The sequence below is a fragment of the Aedes albopictus genome, chromosome 1 (genome assembly GCF_035046485.1).
Source record: "Aedes albopictus strain Foshan chromosome 1, AalbF5, whole genome shotgun sequence".
Taxonomy (NCBI): Eukaryota; Metazoa; Arthropoda; class Insecta; order Diptera; family Culicidae; genus Aedes; species Aedes albopictus.
The window spans coordinates 313,335,925-313,356,316 of NC_085136.1; the positions used below are offsets into that span (position 1 = coordinate 313,335,925).

The window sequence follows — 20,392 nt, forward strand, 5'->3', positions numbered from 1 at the left end:
CGACGGTAACCCTATTGTAATCCAAGAATAAACTCCTAAAAGATACCCTGAAAAAGTTCGTGGAAGAATCTCTAGGAACACCTGCAGAAATTCGTCAAGGAATTCCTGGAGAAATCCCTGAAGAAATTGCTGAAGAATTGCGGAGTGTCTTTTGGAAAAGCACTACGAGTGTTTGGAGAAGCCGACAAGTGTTAATTGGAACCATGCTGTCAGCAAATTAGCTGACACTTTTTTTAATTGAATTCCACCTTTTTTATTCTACTCGGGGCTTGCAATACTGCATTACCAAAGACATCTGCCGGTGGAAATTTGAAAGACGTTATACGAATATTCATATAAAGAAATTCATCGTTCTTTAGTTTGTTCCGACAATCGTATCTTGCGGCATTAAACTTTATCTTTAGGCCGGAACAAATCTCATTTTCTTCTTTTGTCACAATACTCGTTGGCTCGCTAAGGGGGAGGACAATAAATAATAAATGTATTTGACGACGAAATACCCAAACAATTCGGCAAAATCTATAAACTCATCGGATTTGTTAAGAAATTTTCTGTGCAACTCTAATTTCACCTTAAAGTTTAAAAATTTCTTGAATAATTTATTGGTGTCCCCCCTCAAAATGTTGAATTTCGACCAAAATTTTCCGAGGGGGCGGTGACATAAGAGAAAATCAAAATTTGTGTCAGCCTTAATATGTGTCCATTTGTGACAAACGCAATCTTAAATGCATGAGAGAACAACAGTTTAAAAAATTATCAACGATAATCATTTTTTTATATTTTACTTGTAGAAAGCTGTCTTGTTTTTGTTATTCAGATTGAAATCATGAAGAAAAAGTGATATCAATCGCAATTGGCTTCTTTAGCGGTGCTGAGATAATTCCATATTCTGAATCTGCATGCAAAACTGAGCCGAAATCCAAATTTTCATGAATTTTGGTGCCCGGGAACCTACTTAAAAATCAGTTTGAAGTTTGTATGGGAGCGATTTGACGAATCACCCCTAGTCGCATTTTGTACTGGACGGAGCTGTCTAACAGTTGCCAAGCTGTCAAAAGGTGATTTCGAAAAATCTCTTCGAAATTGATTTAAAGTACCAAAATAAAGGTCTAAAAATCTGAAAAAAATCATAGTGGTTCAGAAAAAGGTGCTCTTTCGTATAAAATCAAAAAAATCAATACATTTTTCTTAATTTAAAAACCCAATAGCAACGGTTGGGTATGGTTGCCAAATATATGAACCCACTGTGCACCGGGCAGGTAGGTTGTCATTTTCAAACCGATTTGGCAACGATTGGTGGGGTTCGTGCGTTATGGAGAAGGTTGCCAATTTGGGTTTACTCACGCATTGGTGGGCATCGTCTTAGTGTCGGTTGAGCAGCAGCCATACACTGTCCATCCTGTCGGCGAGAATCACTCCCCACCTCCTGACTTCATCCGTCTGCACGGGCGAAGCGGTGGAACATCATCATAATCGGGCGACACTCTTTCGTCGTGTTCGTTCGTCGTTGGGTATTGCCTGGTATTGCTTATCCAGAGAAATCATCCAACCTGGCGGAGTGAAGAAGACAAAGAAGACCTATTCCGCAAACGTCAAAATGCTGCACACTTTAAAAAGTATGTACACAACCATGCAACAAAAATCAATAGTTGAAAATCTAAATTATAATTAATGGCGTTCAGCTGCATACAAAAGTGCTGAAACTACACCTAATGTAGTTTAAAAATAAGTTACATATTGTGGCAGCATGATAAATGAAACAATTTTCATTATTTTTGAATTTTATGGCAACCAAGTGAGTGAGAGCTTTTTAGCGTGAACCGAGCACTTTTGACGTTTGCGGAACGACTGCGGCGACCACCGCAACCCCGTTGGATTTTTTCTATTTTACCGCAAAGAAGAGAGTAAATCGTTACCAGTTCTTTTAAAATCATGCCAGAGTAACGACCATTGGCAGAGACAAAAGGGGGCAAGGGGGGGCACTTGGACCCCCTAACTCTAAATTTCTGTTTAAATACGCCAAAAAGTGTTTCAGAAAAATTTCCAAAATAAATAGGCGCCAGCAAATTTCGGTAGATACGCGGCCAAAAAATGTTTCAGAAAATTACCAAAATAAATAGAATCAGCAAATTTCGCTTAATACGCCAAAAAATGTTTCAAGCAAATCACTTCACTGAACTGAACTGAACTGAAGATATTTATATACCGTCTACCCCCGTTCGTTTGAACGGCACCTCATGCAAACCAACGGGGTTCATTTTTAATTTGAACGTCTAGCAACTCTGTTAGCATAGAAAAACACACTACTGGCAACCTGATTTGGTGTTTTGTTTTGGTTCTGCGTTCCGTTTCACTCCGTTCCATCAGCAGAATGACGTTTGAACCATTTTTAGTTTGAACGATGTGCAGATTAGAGGGTGTCAAACTAAAAAGTGTTCAGATTACATGCGGTCAAACCAACGAGGGTAGACGGTATATGGGAACTCTGACGTTCTCTGTACTTATTCTGGTAAGGCATGTTTCTCTAGCGATAGCATGATCGCTTTTGCATAGGGTAATAGCAGTTTCACTCTTTCGCGTTGGTATTTGTTTGAGAACACTATAACAGACGTTCCAAGAAATGGAAAATATAACAACACAGTGATCCAAAATTTTACTCAAGCATCATCAAATTAGGCAAGAAATCATAATACCCACGCTGTTTGCACCATTTCATTGCAGAAACGGAGAATTTATCATCTCGCCATACAAAAATCCAGCTCACTACTTTCAATCTAGTACTACATTGATTACTTCTTATTATGCGAATTTATATGGTCTATAATTACCATTTTGCATTTGGAAACGATGTTGAAGCTTTTGTTAATTTTGTGTTATATTAGAAAAATAATATGATCGCTATAATTTGATTTCCGTGTTATCAATTTTGAGTTAAGTTAAACGTCTTTCAAAGCTCATTATATAAGTCATAAACGCTAAAAATTTCATTGCATTTGGTTCATTGAATTCGGAGATATAACAGTTTAAAGTAAGTTATCCGCTAATTATGCCTTTTACTAGAATCTTTTCAACTTCATGTGAAATAGCCAGATCATTTTCAGATTTAGACCATTGATAGGCAACTAGATCAACTCACAATAAAAATTTCAGAATGTTTGATGCACTTAACTTTTGAGTACTGACTAATATCCACGAAAAAGACCAACCAGGAGAATTAGCGCTGTGGAAAATCCAATAAACGGGATCGTGATGCGGAGGGTTTGAAAATAACAACTGTCTAGTATACTGTCTCGGAATCGACTGACTATCGTTTATTTCATTTTATCGAACGAACCCTTCGGTTCTCGATCGTCACGTCAAGTGACGTTTCGATAGCGCACTCTTGAAATGCGCAGGCATATAACAATTCTCCCCCCTTTAACAAAGATGAGAGTAAAATCAAACATATTTTAAATTCAGAACATTCAATTCAATAATCGACTTTTTCAAAATATCCTAACCCACAAAACATTCGATCGGTTAATTATAACAGTAAAGGTCACTTCGATTTGTTTTTCTGCTACGCTTCGACCTCCTAGGTTCCTGCCTTTCCGTTTCACCAACCGGCCGTTTTCGTTTCCTACTCCGACTGTTCAGTTTCTCAGTATTTGCTGTTTCGCCTTCATATACTTCCAACATTCCTCCCGATTCCAATGGCGCATCGTTCGTTGCTTCTTCCGGTCCTCTTTTTGTAATGATAACATTTGGCCTTTGCCATGATACGTCGTCCTTACGCGTCTTGATTTGATTCCGGTGCGCCATGGTTTCTACGTTTCCAATACGTATCTGAATCACTCTCCTCTCCATCTGAATCACTTGTTTTCATCCTGTCCAACAGTTCGACTATGTGGCGGTCCGCTGAAGGCCCTGGTTTGTAAGAATCTACTAGATTAACCGCATCCCTGTGAAGATTCTTCAGTTTGAAACATTTATTTTTTATATGACCCTTCTTTCCACAAAAGTTGCACACCATTTGGGAATAGTCCGGTTTTGGTCTTGTCATCCCTCCACTTTCTTGTTTGAAATTTCCGGTGTTAGATCCGAATGGCCGCTGCACTCTTCCATGATTCCCGTACTCATAAGGTCTTGTTCCCAGACGACTTTTCACCGGTCCTCTGCTGCTGCTTGCTCCTCTATTGACGTAATCTTCCTGGTATCTTCTTCCCAAGTCCAACGTATGCTTTAGCTTCCTGTAAGCCTTTCCATACTGGCCATTCGTGCTATTGTGAACCGCCGCGATCATTCCTGTCTCTCCGCCATGTCGTCCGTCTGCTGTACCCGCATTTGCCCTTGCAACCTCCCATGTAGTAATGATTTTCTCCGCATTTGCTAATGTTAACTTTTCTTCTCCCAAAAGGCGCTGTCTTAAATTTTTATCCCTTATTCCCGCTATAATGCGATCGATAATGGCCGTTTCTTTAAAATTGGCAAAGTCGCAGAATTCTGCTTGTAATTTCAAAGCCAAGATGAAATCCTCAACTGTTTCATCTGGATTTTGTACCCTAGTACTGAATTTATATCGCTGGACTAAATCTGGATCTGTTTTATCCAATCGGTTTTTTAGCTTCGCAATTAAGTCGTTAAAGGCTGCGTTTTCAAAATCACCAGCTGGATACAGTAGTTTGATTTCCTCAAACATTACTGGTCCACTGAGTGTGATAAAATATCCCATTTTGTCTTCATCACTTATTTTGTTAATTTTGAAGAAAAATTTTAACCTTGCGTACCAATCGTTAAAGCTGGCACCCCTACGATAGGGTTCTATGGTACAAGCAATGCTCGACGCACTCATCGCTATGCTATGCTCAGAAAACAGCAGATTAAAGGAAAGTGGAAAGCCCTTTGTATTGTAAAATAAAATTAGCAGCGGTGCCGACTTTTGACCTTCGCCAACCAACGATCGTTGCCGTAACGAATCCTTACAGCCGAAAACCCCTTCGAATACTGCGCTTACACCGTGGGCCTATGTCTCGTTTCGTATAACTCCGCTACTGATCGAGTGTGGGAAGCAGGCTTATTTTCTACAGCTACTTAACCGCCGTGATGTCAGGGAACATACAATCCACCAAACACTCGATTAAATCAGCCGCCGTGTGGTAAAATCACTGAACTATTATTCAATTGTACACTGCGATCAATTGGGTTCCGGAACGAGATTGCTCCAATCGTTACGTCGAAGCCAAGTAATGATCCTCAAAATGGCTCGTGCTGTGTGTGCGCCAGCGTCGCGATGAACTTGCCTGACTGCCGCTAACTGCTTTCGGGTTGGCTTTCACCGTTTTCGTTAAATATGCTATCACACACGTAGGATCACTTTTACCTTTTCGTCGCCACTTTTGAGTACTGACTAATATCCACTAAAAAGACCAACCAGGAGAATTAGCGCTGTGGAAAATCCAATAAACGGGATCGTGATGCGGAGGGTTTGAAAATAACAACTGTCTAGTATACTGTCTCGGAATCGACTGACTATCGTTTATTTCATTTTATCGAACGAACCCTTCGGTTCTCGATCGTCACGTCAAGTGACGTTTCGATAGCGCACTCTTGAAATGCGCAGGCATATAACATTAACGAAAAGTTACCATTAGTTGACCGTTTTTTTTTTCAAAAGTACACCCATAATAAGAAATCCTACCAAGAATTGAGATATAATGTTTCTACCAGTTTCTATATTAAAACAATACAAAAAATGTGTGGAATCATCATAGGCTCGCTGTATTAAGAAGCGCTACACGGTTTTTGTACTACTACACACAAACACTTTTTTCCAAGCAGAGACAAACCAGGTTGCGTCTAAAAATAACTTTCGCTTTCCTTTATCCCACGTCTCCACTAGACAGAAATGTCTTGCCATTTTGCTGCCACAAAGAGTAAACGCTCGAGAGATGTTCAACACCGCTGCTCTCCTTGCAAACAGCGAGAGAACATTTCTGTCATGACATATCTATCCGGAAAAAAGGCAAAACATTTATGTCTAGTGGAGACGTCGGGTTAGGAACGACGCGCTGATCTTCATGTGCTATTGTCTGCTGGTATTTTTCTTGTAGGATTACACCTAGAAATTCTATCAGAAATTCCTCTAGAGATTTCTGCAGGAGACCCTTCGCAGATTCTTTCAGCGATTCCTGTAGGAATTCCTCTATGGATGCCTTCAGATTTTTTTTATGAATTCTTTCAGTAATTCTTGGTGGAATTCCTCCAGAGATTCTTTCAGGTATTCGGGTGGGTTAGGGGATTGATACCATCCAGAATTGCTCCAGAGATTCCCTCAGGCATTTCTTCCAAATTTCCTCCACGAGTTATTCTTCTAGAAGTTTCTCGAGGGATTTCTCCAAAAGTTTATCCAGGTATTCATACAAAGACTGCTTCATAAATTCATTTTAGGATTTTTTCAGACCTTTCTTCAGGAAATCTTCAGGAGTTTTTACAGAGCTTTATTCCATGGCATTTGTTCAAGAAATATTTCTAGGAGTACCTGCAGAGGAATCTTCAGTTCTTCCAGGATTTTTTTAGAGTTTCCTTCAAAACATTCTTTTCCTTCAGGAATTTTCCTTGAAGAATTCCACCAGGGCTTTTGTTTTCAAAAATGTCAGCTGAATTTTCACTCATCTAGAGAAATTGTACAAGAAATCCTTCGAAGCATTTCTCCTGAGTTGTCTCCACAAGTTTTTTTTATTACTTCAGAAATTTCTCCAGCGATTCCTTCAGAAACCCATCAAAAGTGTCCTTTTTGGAGGAAACTCCTCCAGAAATTCCTTAAGAAATAGCTTCAGAAATTTCTTAATAAACTCCACCAAGAGTATTTTTTTAAAAATTTTTCCAGAATTGCTCCATAATTTCTCATTAATTTTTTATAGGAATTCCTTCAAAGATATCTCAGGGAATTCCTTCAGGTATTCCCCCCAACGATTATTTCAGGCATTTTTGTCCTTTCATATTTTTTCTAAAACTTCTTCTAGGAATCTCCAGGATTCAGACAATCCTTAAGGGATTTCTTAAGAAATTCAAGAACTCCTCCAGTATTTTTTTGTGAAATCTCTGGAGGAATCTTTGAAGGAATCACAGGAGATATAGGAATTGAACCGCAGGAACAATTTCAAAAAGAATCATTGCAGGGATTTCTACAAGAATCCCTGAAGGAATTTCTCAAGGATTTGCTGGTGGAACACTTGGAGGAATTTCTGCAGGATTTTTTAAAGGTATTTCTAGGAGAATTTTACGAAGAAAAATCCAAGGAACAACTTTTGCTGATAATCCTAAAGAAATCCTTAAAAACTGAAAGAGCCCTGGAGATATTTCCAGGAGGAATCCATGGAGGAATTACTTAGAGAATGCATCTCCAGTCTAATTCCTGTAAAAATCCCTGAAGGTATTTTTGAAGAAATTCCAGGAAAATTCCTGAAGGAATCTCAGGAGGAATATCTAAAGAAATTCTAAAGGAATAACAAGGAAAACTTCCTGGAAAACGCTTGGTGGAACTCCAAGAAGAATTTATTGAGAAACTCTAGAAGAGTTCCTGGAGCAGTCCTTCAATAGTGTACCAGGAGGATTTTTCTAATATTCCAGGAGAAATTCAAAAAAAATTATGAGAAATTTCCAATTGAATTTGTGTAGAAATGGCTAGTAAATATTTCTGGAAATTTTCTGAATCCGTGGAAAACTTTCTAGAGGTATCCTTAGAGGACACGCTGGAGGAATGAATTAAATGCTTTGGCTGTTTTCCTACTCTCCGCATTGACCGATGTGGCTTCTATGCGCGAAAAATCGCTAAAAGTAAATCGCAAAAATATTGTATGGCGAATAGCATCTAACGGCGTATTTCTCGAAGTGGAACACATTATTCGAAAAAATATTTGGTAGCGGTTGTGCACAATGATGACCGGTTTGGTGCCTACCAAATATTTTTTCGGTAAAAGCTTGTCATTTCGAGAAATTCGAGTTTAGATGCTTTTCGCCATACAAAATAAAATGGATTTACTCCTGCTGATCAACTGTGAGCGCGCGCCAAGCTGGTAGTTCATTTCTGAGGAAATATACAGAGGAATACGACTGGAACACAAGAATCTCTGTATGAATGGACTACCCGCTTGGCGCACACCCACAGTTGATCAGCAGGAGTAAATCCATTTTATTTTGTATGGTGAAAAGCATCTAAACTTGAATTACTTGAAATAGAAAGCTTTTACTGAAAAAATATTTGGTAGGCTTGATAGCAGTCACCATTGCGCACAGCCACTACCAAATATTTTTTCGAATAATGTATTCCACTTCGATAAATTTGCCTTTAGATGCTATTCGCCATACAATATTTTTGCGATTTACTTTTAGCGATTTTTCGTGCATAGAAGCTAGCGCCACATGGGTCGATGCGGAGAGTAGGAAAACAGCCGATGTAGTTAATTCATTTCTGCAGGAATCCCTGGATCAATTCTCGCTAGAATCACTGGAGTTAATAATGCAAGAATCTCTGCGGGAATTCTTGTTTTATTTTCTGGATGAACCCCTGAAGTAATTTCTGGAGACTTTCCTGTGGATGTTTCCAATGGAATCCTTGAGGAAATTCCCGAGGAAATCTCTGGAGGAGTTCGTGAAGAAATCCTGTATGAGTTCCTGTAGGAATCACCGTTTTTTTTTTTTCAATCGCTAGCTGAAAGAATTTCTGAAACAATTTTAAAAGAACTTCAGAATGCGAAGATGAACTGGCTTAGGGCTGGAAATCTCAATAATAAAGACATTTAAAACTTATGGATTCCCTGGACAAACTTCTGATTCCTTCAAAGGGATCTTCTAAAGGACACTCCAGAGGACTTTCTGAAGTAATCCCAGGCAAAGTTTCAGAAGGAACCCATGGAAAATTTCCGAAACGAATTCTTGGATAAATTTCTGAAGAAATTTTTAAGGGCATATCTGAAGGAAGCCCTGGAAAATTTTCTTAAAGATTCCTCTCAGCTGGAAGAATTTCTGAAAGGACCCATTGATTTTTTATGGATGTATCCTGGAGTAATTTCTGAAGATATCCATAGTGCAATTTTGGAAGGAATCCATAGAAGGATTACTAAAAGAATCTCTGGAGAAATTTCTGAAGGAATCCCTGCAAGAATTTGTAAAGGAAGCTTTGGTGGAACTGAATCTCGAAAAAAAAAACAAAGGGAACTCAGAAGGTGAAAAGAAATTCTTCGTGAAATTTCTGGAGGAATTCTGAACTATGTAATTTCTGAAAGAAATTACTTGAAATATGTTTGAAGTAATCCGTGGATGATTGTCCGAAAGAATCTCAGGAGAGATTTTTGAAAGAATCCATGGAGCATTTTTTTTTTTCAGAAGCTTATGAAGCTCTGGAGGAATTTCTGTAGCGGTTCATGGATGACTTTTTAAAAGAATCCCCGGAGAACTTTCTGAAGGAATCCGTGCAAAATTTTTTGAAAGAAATCATTGGAGGATTTTTTTAAAGCAATCGATGGAATAATTTTGAATGGAATCCATGGAAGGATTTATAGAAGAGTTCTTTTTTTTAGTTCTTAATTTCTGGATAAATCTTTAGGGAATTTCAGAGAAATTTCTGAATGAATCTATGGATTCACTAAAAGAATCCCTAAAAGAATTCTTAAAGGAATTCTCAGAGAAATGATATCATGGAAGACTTTCTAAAGGAATCACTGGAGGAATTTTTGAAGAAATCCGTGAATGGTTTTCTAAATGAATCCATCGAGAAATTTCTGGGGAAAGCTCTCGAAGAATTTCTGAAGGAATTCTGATGAAGTTTATGGAGGAATTTTTGAAACAATCCTGCAAGATTTTCTAAAATAAACCGTTAAGAATGTTTTGCTGTTTCTAATTGAATTTCCGAAGAAATTTCCGAATGATTGCTTGATAGATTTCTTGTCACTTGAGGAATCCCTACAGACATTTTCGAAGGAATCCCTGAAGGAATTTCTAAAGAAAAATCTTGAAGAATTTCTGAAGACATCGGAGGACGAGTTTTTGAAATAAACCCAGGGAGTAGTTCCAATATCACAGTGGTTTTTTTTGCAACTAAGAGGGCACAAAAAAAAAACAATAATCAAATAGGCGGTTTTTTTTATATTCAGGAGAAGCAATTTCCAATATTATACAGGATATTTTTTAACGTATGGAGGTACAAAAATTGTAATATTCACAGGCGCAGAATAGTTCGGATTTAACTTACAATATGGGAAGCAAAATATTTTGAAAAATGACACAGGTAACTTTTCCTAAATTTATGAGGGCGCTCAAAATTTCGAGAAAATTTCCTGAACATTCTTTCATACAGGAGGCTCCACAGCTCTACCAAAATCACAAAGGATTTTTTTTCTTTCTCCAATGGGGGCGCAAAAAAAAAAATATCAAAACGGAAATTTTTCCATGTGGTGGACGCAGAAATATAAATCAAATGGGCGATTTTCTTGCAGCAACAAGAAGAGAAGAAAAATTCTTTTAAAAAAGTATAGGCGGCTTTTTAACATTAAATAGGAAATAGGTAAGGTATAGTGATAGTATTGATAATGATAAATGGAGAAATTTCTCCACAAAGGCTTTTTATGTTTATAAGAGAACAACAAATCTTAAAGCTTGAGTAAATTTATGTTTGGATGAAAACAGGATTGGTTATCTTTTTACAAAAAGCGTATTCTCATTCTTGGCTATTTTTTTTTTATTTTTCTGAAGAGTTACTCAGTGATTGACTTAGTGTAAACTCGATGACACCACTTGTAATGCAAATCATATTTGTTTCTTATATACTAAATGGTCAGTTGCATATTGATATATAAAATCTCCTGGATGCACTGATATGAAACATTGTTGAATATAATAAAAACATATTTTGGTGGCGCGATCGAAAATAACATTAGTTTGGAAAGTTTCGAAACTTGGATATTAAATTAACAAATACCAGCAACAAATTGCTGTCTGTGCAAAATAGTCTATGAAACTTTTGATCAATATTGTAGCATGTAGCACACTGAGATTAATTTGTAAAAAAACAAGTCGGAATGTTAAACGTCTTAAGCGCCGCCATGATGTGATATTATTTTAAAAAGCGCAATTTGTACCAACTCATGATTAAGACCAACAATTTGCCGCCACCAAATTATGAACCGAATTTCATTCCCATGTTTTAAGCTCTTTTAATATGTGCATATCTCTTGCCGCCAAACTACTATAACACTGGATACGCCAAATAATCGCTGCCCCCCCATTATCAGGATCCTGGCTCCGCTACTGGTAACGACGTTCAATAAAGATTCCGTTGTTGTTGAATACCGCGTGTTTTGTATCGGCCGAAGTATGCGTATTCTCACAGTCTTCCCACACATCCGAGTCGAGCCTTGACGACGATAGGCTCGTTCAGATTCCTTCTCGACATTTTGGTCACGTGACCCAGTGCAGCGTTGTGAAGTCCCTATCAGGAGTACTGGGGGTCTCGTTCTAGCAATTCGGATGCCCGCAACATTTGCGGTCGAATTTTCAGCTTTTCTACTGTACGTACTTCAGAAAGATTGAACCTTTTGTCCAGATTTTCTGACAAGTTTCTTGAGTTTTATTTTCGACAAGTATTCCCGGTTCATTTCAAGGGATTTCAAGTGCGCTCCATGGCTTTCAAGGGATTTCGGAAGTGTTCCATAGGGCTTCAAGGAACTTCAGATGCGTTCCAGGGAGTCTCAAGTGGTTTCATCCCAAGTTTCATTTTTTACTCAGATGGACTAGGAAAGGTTCTTAGGACCAACATCAAACCAGATTAAAAGGTATAAAAGGTTTATCACAGTTCTTTAAACCTTTACAAGACTAATTGGTTATCAAAATGCTACTTGGGATGAGCGTTCCATGAAATTTCAGGAGATTTGAGTCGAACGATGTCACAAGCATCATTTGAACAAGTCTTCATGTCGATTAATTTCACTCCGCTAATCCATTCCACCCGGAATCACGGCAATCACTCTCTTTCATCTCCTCGTAATGCTACACAGATACGCACATGCGCTCTGTCCCGTTTTGCTTTCCGATGGGTAGTAGCGTGGGTCATCGGAACCGTTTTCTCAGACCGAAGCTTTTTTGGTTCCATTTCGGGTCCTGAGTATCTGTGCAAAATTTGAGCACGACTGGTTGCGTCTACACTTTGCGCATTGCAAATGTAATTTGTATGGGATTTTGTATGAGAAAACATATTTTTTTGAATTGTTGTTCAGCTGCTTGTGCACTGGTGAAGTCTTTGGATTGTTTCGATTTGTGCCTCTGTGTTTTTGATAAATATCAAGTGTATCCCTGCTCTGAAAATCGTGCAATAGTGGAGTCTGTATCGCGATTGAGGTTTCGAATCTAGACTGCTGTTTTTGAAGTGAAGTTTGATGCAGCTGGGCAGTTAATTTCGTTTTAATGAATTAAATGCTTTGGCTGTTTTCCTACTCTCCGCATTGACCAATGTGGCGCTAGCTTCTTTGCGTGAAAAATCGCTAAAAGTAAATCGCAAAAATATTGTATGGCGAATAGCATCTAAAGGCGTATTTCTCGAAGTGGAACACATTATTCGAAAAAATATTTGGTAGCGGTTGTGCACAATGATGACCGGTTTGGTGCCTACCAAATATTTTTTCGGTAAAAGCTTTCCATTTCGAGAAATTCGAGTTTAGATGCTTTTCGCCATACAAAATAAAATTAATTTACTCCTGCTGATCAACTGTGGGCGCGCGCCAAGCTGGTAGTCCATTTCCCGGTGTCGGCTTGATTCTTAAAACAATGCTGCCATTGATTTAACTACAAATGCAAGTATCGATCGGTGTAGCAATCACAACAGGCTTCTATTCGCTAGTGTTTGTGCTGATTGTGGTTGTGTTCTGCCATCCACAGTGTTGCTGATGCTCATACTTTCCCTCCGTTATACTCGTTAAATTACGTCATCGCAGGTTCTGTTGTTTCTTCTATCCGTGGTCATTCGCTCTACGTGACTACAACGTCGCTTCACCGACCTTGACGGTGTTTGATTATAATCTACCATAAGTAAGGGAATTTGACTGAGTGTGCTTATCTCGCACCCTATCTAGAACAACTGTGGAAATAACGTCATTTAACATCGAGTAGGTCACTATCACTACCATGGATCCTCACACAGGAACAACTAGCACACTTTTGTCAGAACTGCCAAAACTAGTTGCATCTATTTTCAAAGAAGAGTCGTCTAAACTAAATGAAGATATTGTCCGAAGTCAGAAATTTATCTCTGATAGGTTTGAACAAATTCTGCTACAAATGCAGAGTTTGCAAAGGGAACTGCGCGAGTTACGTTCGGAAAATGAAAATTTGAAGCTCGTTCTCAACAATTTAAAGAGTACTACGAAGTCAGTAACTGATACACTACATCGCTGTGAAGCCGATGAGGATAACCGAAAACGATCGGAGTTGGTATCCAATGCTGTTATGCTTGGTGTTCCACGTTTGCCTAATGAAAACACTCTGGACTTAGTCTTGAAAACCTGTAATACCGTTGGTTGCAATTTCACAAGAGATGCGTTTGAATGTTGCGAATGAATCCAAAAGTCTTCAAAAGAACCCCAGCCAATTAGAATTACCTTCAAACGTGTGATCCAAAAAGAGGAGCTCATGAATTGTAAGAAAACATATGGGAAATTGGAATCACAAATGATTAGGGGAATAGCATGGCCGCGATTCGCAACCAAAAGTATTGCAATACGTGATGATCTAACACCATTGTCAATGGCGTTGTTGCGTGAACTGAAACAAATTCAAGCAACTGGAAAACTGCGCTTTGTTTGGTCAGGGAGGAACGGATCAATTATGGTAAAGCAGTTTGTCAAGTCAAAACCAATAGTAATTAGATCACGTGCGGATCTAGGAAAGATCACTGGACGGATCTAGTCGATGTTAAAGATGCTGCTACGGTTGTACATTGAAAACTGATTGTAATGGATGTTCAAGAACCAAACAACATCTTTGTTGAAACCCCACTAAATTTCAAATTCCCTACTTCACATTCAGCATTACGGTTAATCCAAATTAACATATGAATAACTTCGAGAAATTCGATTCCCTTCGCATGTTTATCAAAGGTCTGAACTGTGATATAGACGTTATTGTGATAGGTGAGACTTGGGTTAAGCAAGAGCGATCGAAGTTCTACTGTATTCCAGGTTACAAAAGCATATTTTCTTGTAGGAATAATGCATCTGGAGGATTGGGAATTTTTGTCATGGAAACCATGCGGTTCAATACACTCACTAACACGACGGAACGTGGGTTTCACCATATAGCGATTAAGCTTGTAGCCCCCCTGACTATGCTCAGTGGAAATGGGGGAACTCCAGGGTCGGAATGAGGGGGAACCGGTATACAACACTCATCAAAACTCAACCTTCCACTTCCAGCGGGAACTCGCATTAGAGCATATCCATAGATATGCTTTAGTTTGGTGGCAATCAATGGTAATCGCTTAAGGGAAAAATACTCAAAGGCCACACTGCCAATTCAATTTTGGGCTAATCGTAAAGCGAGGAAGGCATGGAGACTCCATTCGAGTCCGAAATCAACGAAACAACACAAAACTAGTAGTAAGTGATTCAACTCTCCGAAAGTCCTTTAAAACAACCTGATTACGTGCACAAACATTGTATATTACCTAGTTTTACAAATATTTGGTTGTCTAAATGGCCATGGCTACAAAATACTATATTGTGACGTCACATACATAATTTTACTTGCGGTTTTGATTAATACGCGGTGATACTGCGGGATACGGCTGGGTATCGCTACGACACTGCCGATCGTGGTGTAGAACGGCGGACGGTCGTGACGGTGGCGGCGATCGAGAGGAATCCTGGATGGCTGGTGGCCTGATGCAGTGGTCGTAGAGGATTCTCAGGCCGGTAGGTGACCTGGGCTACAGATGAAGAAGGCAGATTCCAGTCACTCGCCTGAAGAAACTTCACTCTCGCGATCAATGGTGTAGTTTCGGGTCGCTATCCTCACTTGGGGCTTGCAGGAATAAGCCCAACGCTCACCGGATGTCCTAGGCCCAATGCCAGCGAATCCTTCTAATGCCTGTCCGAGGCAAAATGGCTTCCTCCGTCGTGAATAAAAGAACCTTTTGATCCTTTGTGGGCTTCTTGGAGAACGAAGATGGCGTTCTTCTCCCCGAACAAAGCTGCCGAACAATATAAAAGAAAAAGGCCCTTTGTGGACCTACCACGCTTATTAATCTTCTGCTACATATACCACTTTTCCTTACAAAACCGCATTTTAACAATGTTTAGGACATATTTTTAACAGGTTTTTACAAGGAATCACTAGTTTTTGCATGTTTTTACCTTTTTCTTATGTGTTTTATAGTTTGTTTCGGTGTAGGTTGTGGTGCTTGCTTTATATTTGGTGCAACTACCCTATATTAAGACAACAGAATTTTAGACTTTTTTTAACACTTTTTCCAGTCTGTCTAACACCACTAACCACTTTTATTTATTATTTTTAACTAACTAACACTACTAATTTTAGCTTTAAGGCTTTTAGCGGTACTAGATCTAAAATAAAGGACAGACAAATTATTGAAAAATCACTACTAGGACACTATTTCAACGAACATTAGAAACTGTACATCCGACGCGCACTTACTACTCGCTGTATGTTCAGAGCGAAATTGAACTGGCTAAAGCTAGCAAGCCGAGATCGGACTCAAAATTCCCTTAATCCTACGAGCAAACCCGAATTTGCCGTATTTAAATATTGATTACTCTCTTGAGTACCACCGCCCCCTGGCCATGCCTCTGGATTGCTGCTTCGGCTGGGATCTTTTGCCGACGCTCAAACCGCTGTTCATAGAATGCTGGTTGGTGAGTGGTATCGTTGGAAAGGGTTGGGATTGTGTGAGTGTGAGAGTTTTTATTTCTCTCTCTGTGCATGGTGAGCATATCACAGGGTTGTATTCAGGAGTTAATGATTCTTGTTTATTTGTGATGGAGTCACAAGGCAATTTATGGAACCATCGGTTACAATACCCCTCCGACCGACTGCGAAATAAATGAATTTATGTCGCCTGAAGAAATTAGTACCCGAAACATAAGTTCTCTCGATTCATTTACAAAACGGCATAGAAGATTTGCATGCACAGTTTGTTATTCTTATTATTTTTTTCACACGTCGGCTATTTACTAGCGCGACTAAAACAAGGACGTTTACTCTACTTGTGATTGAGGCTAGCATAAGTGAGTTACCTTTCCAGCTGTCAGTCATTATCCATTTCTCATCGTAAACAACGTTCAACTCAAAACAAATCGATTCGCGAAAAATTAATCACATCGAGCTCGAATTACGACGGTTCTCCAGTTAATATTCATTAATCGGTTTTGTTGCCATTTCGCATTTGTGTGGGAGATCATCATGGACCAAAATTCCGAGAAACAAGAAGTTTTGAAGCCATCGATAAGTACTTCTTTCCTTTCCTGACTGCTACTGATTCCACTATATACTACTACATCTACGCAAGCCTTATTTCATTCATCTTTTCGTTTTATCCTTTTATAGTATTTTCCCGGTCTGCAGTCCCGAGAAAACGATCGATTCACCTACCAGGCTAAGTATTCTTTTCTTTCCACGTCAACTCGGTGTCGACAAAATTGGTTATTCTAATTTCGAGAGATTTAATTGATTTCTAAATTTTCTTCCTAGGTACACGGTTTCAAATCTGCTGCGGAGAAGATGCCGAGCGACTTTCCTGCCTCATCGACGAGGTCGTAGGAGCTTGTGCCCACCCGGGCTCGGATTATACACGGGCTGTAACAAGGAGCCAGTTTTGCGTTGAACTTATCAACGGCGGAGGATTGTTTAAAGTTCCTTTTCAGGACTTTATCCCCGATTTTGTACACCGGCGCAGGTGTTTTTCGGCGCAGGTTGTAATAGTGTGAATTTTTATTATAATTTTTGTGTAAATTCCTGACTACTAGGTCGTGAATAGATTTATCAATGATTAATTTGTTTTCTAATCTCTTTTCCTCCGAAATTTCTTCCGCATCTCGGTCTACTTTATGTTCGTCACCTCTTTCTACTGCTTCGTGACCAAAAATGACTTTATAGGGTGAAAAACCTGTCGAGCAATGTGGGGTCGTATTTAGGACGTGTTCTACCTCGGAAATCCTGCTGTCCCACAGGGTCTGATCTGTTCGGACGTAGGTGCGAATGCACGCATTAATGGTCCTATTGAGTCTTTCGACTGGGTTGGCTTGACAATGGTGTCTCGAGTTAGTCCAGTGCTGTATTCTAAATTTCTCTAGGAGAGCTTTGAATTCCTTCGATAAGAAGGTCGAAGCATTGTCCGATATAAGACATTCCGGTACGGCATATCGACGGAACCAGCTGTCTTCCAAAATCCTGTTCACCTGGGAGGTCGATATCTTTCTTATAGGAAACAGCAAGCAGAATTTCGAAAAGAGATCCATCACTACGAAAAGATGACAATTCCCTGATTTGCTTCTTGGAAGCGACTGAATGAAATCAACGGCGATTATCTGGAAGGGTTTCGTCGTAACCCGCTGCTGACCCATTACAGGGTGCTGCGACCTATTGCTGGGTTTGCTTTCCTGACAGATTCGACACTTTTGAACGTAGGTTTTAATTTCTTTGGCCATTTGTGGCCAGTAGAACTTCTTGCGGACTCTCGCAAGAGTTTTCTCATGTCCTAAATGCAATGCCTCATCGTGCTCCTCGTACAGTACTTTCTCGCGTAAAGCGGTCGGTACGCACACCTTCCACTCAAAACGATAATCAATGCTTTCTGGATTCGAGACAAATTTCTTCAATATGCCGTTTTCTACCCTAAAATCTTTGAAATTCTCAGGTTCCACTTGAACCTGTTTCACCATGTAACCATACCAGTCGGACTTATCGGACGAGGCACTGACTTCTTCCACAGCTCTGGACAGAGCGTCAGGCACAATATTGTCCACACCTTTGCGGTGTTTCACTTCCATATCATGCTTCTGGAGTTCAAGGCTCCACCTACTCAGCCTGGATGAAGTCTTCCAACTGCTTCGGAGAATATACATTAAAGCGGAGGCATCAGTAATTACTGTGAACTTCGAACCTTCAATGTAGCAACGGAATTTCTCTAACGACTTCAGAACGGCTAGAGCTTCTTTTTCCGTTGCCGCATAGCGTTGTTGGGTTGTCCCTAGTTTCTGCGAGAAGTAAGCAACGGGTTTTTCAATTTCGTCATATGATTGAGTCAAAACTCCAGCGATTGCTAAATCGCTCGCATCACAGTGGATGCTAAAGGGTCTGGAAAAATCTGGGTTGGTCAAAATCGGAGCGCTAATGAGCAGCTCTTTAATTTTGACGAATGCTTCCTCGGCATCATCATTCCATTTTATTGTTTTTGGCTGACCCTTTAAGAGATCGGTCAGCGGGCGTACAATTTCGCTAAATGTAGCGATAAAACGCCTGTAGTAGTTGCACATGCCCAGAAATCTCCTCAGTGCACGGAGTGATTTGGGCCTTTCAAAATTGACGATGGCTTCGACTCGTTCTGGATTCGGACGAAGCCCGGTTCGACTCAGAATGTACCCCAAGTAAGGAACTTCGGGTACGCAGAACTTCGATTTCTCCAGGTTTATGGACAAATTCGCAGTACTGAGCCTACGTGCTAGTTCTCTGAGCCTGTCCATGTGCTCTTCAAACGTATTGCTTACCACGATGATGTCATCGAGGTAAACGAATACGTTTGGTTCCAGTTCACTCCCGCCCAATACACGGTCCATCAATCTGGACAGAGTAGCCGGACTGTTCGCCAGACCGAAGGGCATCCGAGTGAACTGGAACAACCCTCTCCCTAACACTGAAAACGCGGTAAATTTACGGGACCGTGGATGTAACGGCACCTGTAAGAAAGCTTTTGACAAGTCTATTGTCGAAATGTATCGACTTGGCCCTAGACGACTCAGGATCCTATCTGCGTGTGGAAGAGGGTAGGAGTCCCGAACAGTTCGCTCATTGAGCTTCCTGGCATCCAGGCACAGCCGGACCGATCCATCCGGCTTGTCAACGGGTACAAGACGGAGTGCCCAGTCACTGTATGACCGTTCGATAATGCCACACTGTAGCATGCTGTCAAGTTCCTTGTTAATCTTTTCTTGCCGACTAGGGGAGGTTGGGAACGGATTGATTCGAACCGGAGGGAGCTTCTTAGTTTCATCCGATAGCTCTATGCGATGACTGATCATCGACGTAGTGTCGAGTTGACCATCTACCGCTGGTTTGAACAACAATTTGACCTCCTCTAGTTTCTTCAACTGTTCATCTGATAGTATCGTCTCTACCTCGTGATCCTGCAGTTCATCTACCGATATGGGCACATCATCGGCCGCCACAGTTGGCACTATCCCGAATGATTGCCAGAAGTCCGATCCGAGGATCAATTTTCGTTTAACGGACGGGATCACGAGTGCTGACAAGAACTTTGTTACACCCTTAAACGTCACGGGCAACTCCACACATCCCGAAACGTCCAATTTTTGACCGCTCGCGGTACTAATATCAATGTTTGCTGGCTGTAAACGAAGCCTACAGGCTTTGAGGAGAGACGAACTACCTGAACCAAGTATGCTTCGGTTCGCTCCACTATCGAGCAAGCCGATTAAGGGCACATTCAAAATGTTTACTCTCACGAATGGTCTATCGCAGTGCTTCCCAAACTGTGCGCCGCGGCGCCCTGGTGCGCCGCGAACATTTCCCAGGTGCGCCGCAGGATTTTGACTTTTGTGACGAAACAAAAAAAAAAAAAAAACAAACATTTGTATTGCGGAACACCTTTAATTTTTTTTTATTAGTAAAGCTAGTGTCGTTCACATTTTTTTTAAATCTTTTCTGACTCTTCGATTCTTCCATAGGATTTCTGGTATCCTTTTTAAACATATTATATCAATTGAAACCACATTTTAAAAGTTTTTGAAATTGTTTTTGGAATTTTTAAGCATCAGCTTAGCTTTTGAATTCACTATAACTTGTCCAAAGTTTTAATTTTAAGAACATTATTTACGTTCTTTTCAGAATAATTACAAGGTCTTCGGAACAGCTTAACGGCATGCAGGTTTGTCGATCTGGTAGTGTGTAGAGCTATCTTTGACCTTTTTGAACCAGATTGTTTCATCAGTACTGCCGCAACCTCGCTGAACTAGCAAGTTTGTTATGCTCGGTTTCATCAATGGGGATAACCCCAATCCAGGCCCAAAGGGTTGAATTGAAATTTATGAAAATAAGTTCAATCAAAGCCCAATCTCTTCATGTGTCCCAGTTTGCCGAATTTTCAAAAAATATAAATAAAAGTGTTGCTTTGCAA

General features: G+C 40.0%; 1 protein-coding gene across 1 annotated transcript in view; it reads right to left on the reverse strand.

Annotated features, from left to right (window-relative positions):
- LOC115264289 (serine protease grass) overlaps positions 1 to 20,392 on the reverse strand; it is a 53,315-nt gene that overhangs the window by 15,400 nt on the left and 17,523 nt on the right. The window lies entirely within an intron of this gene.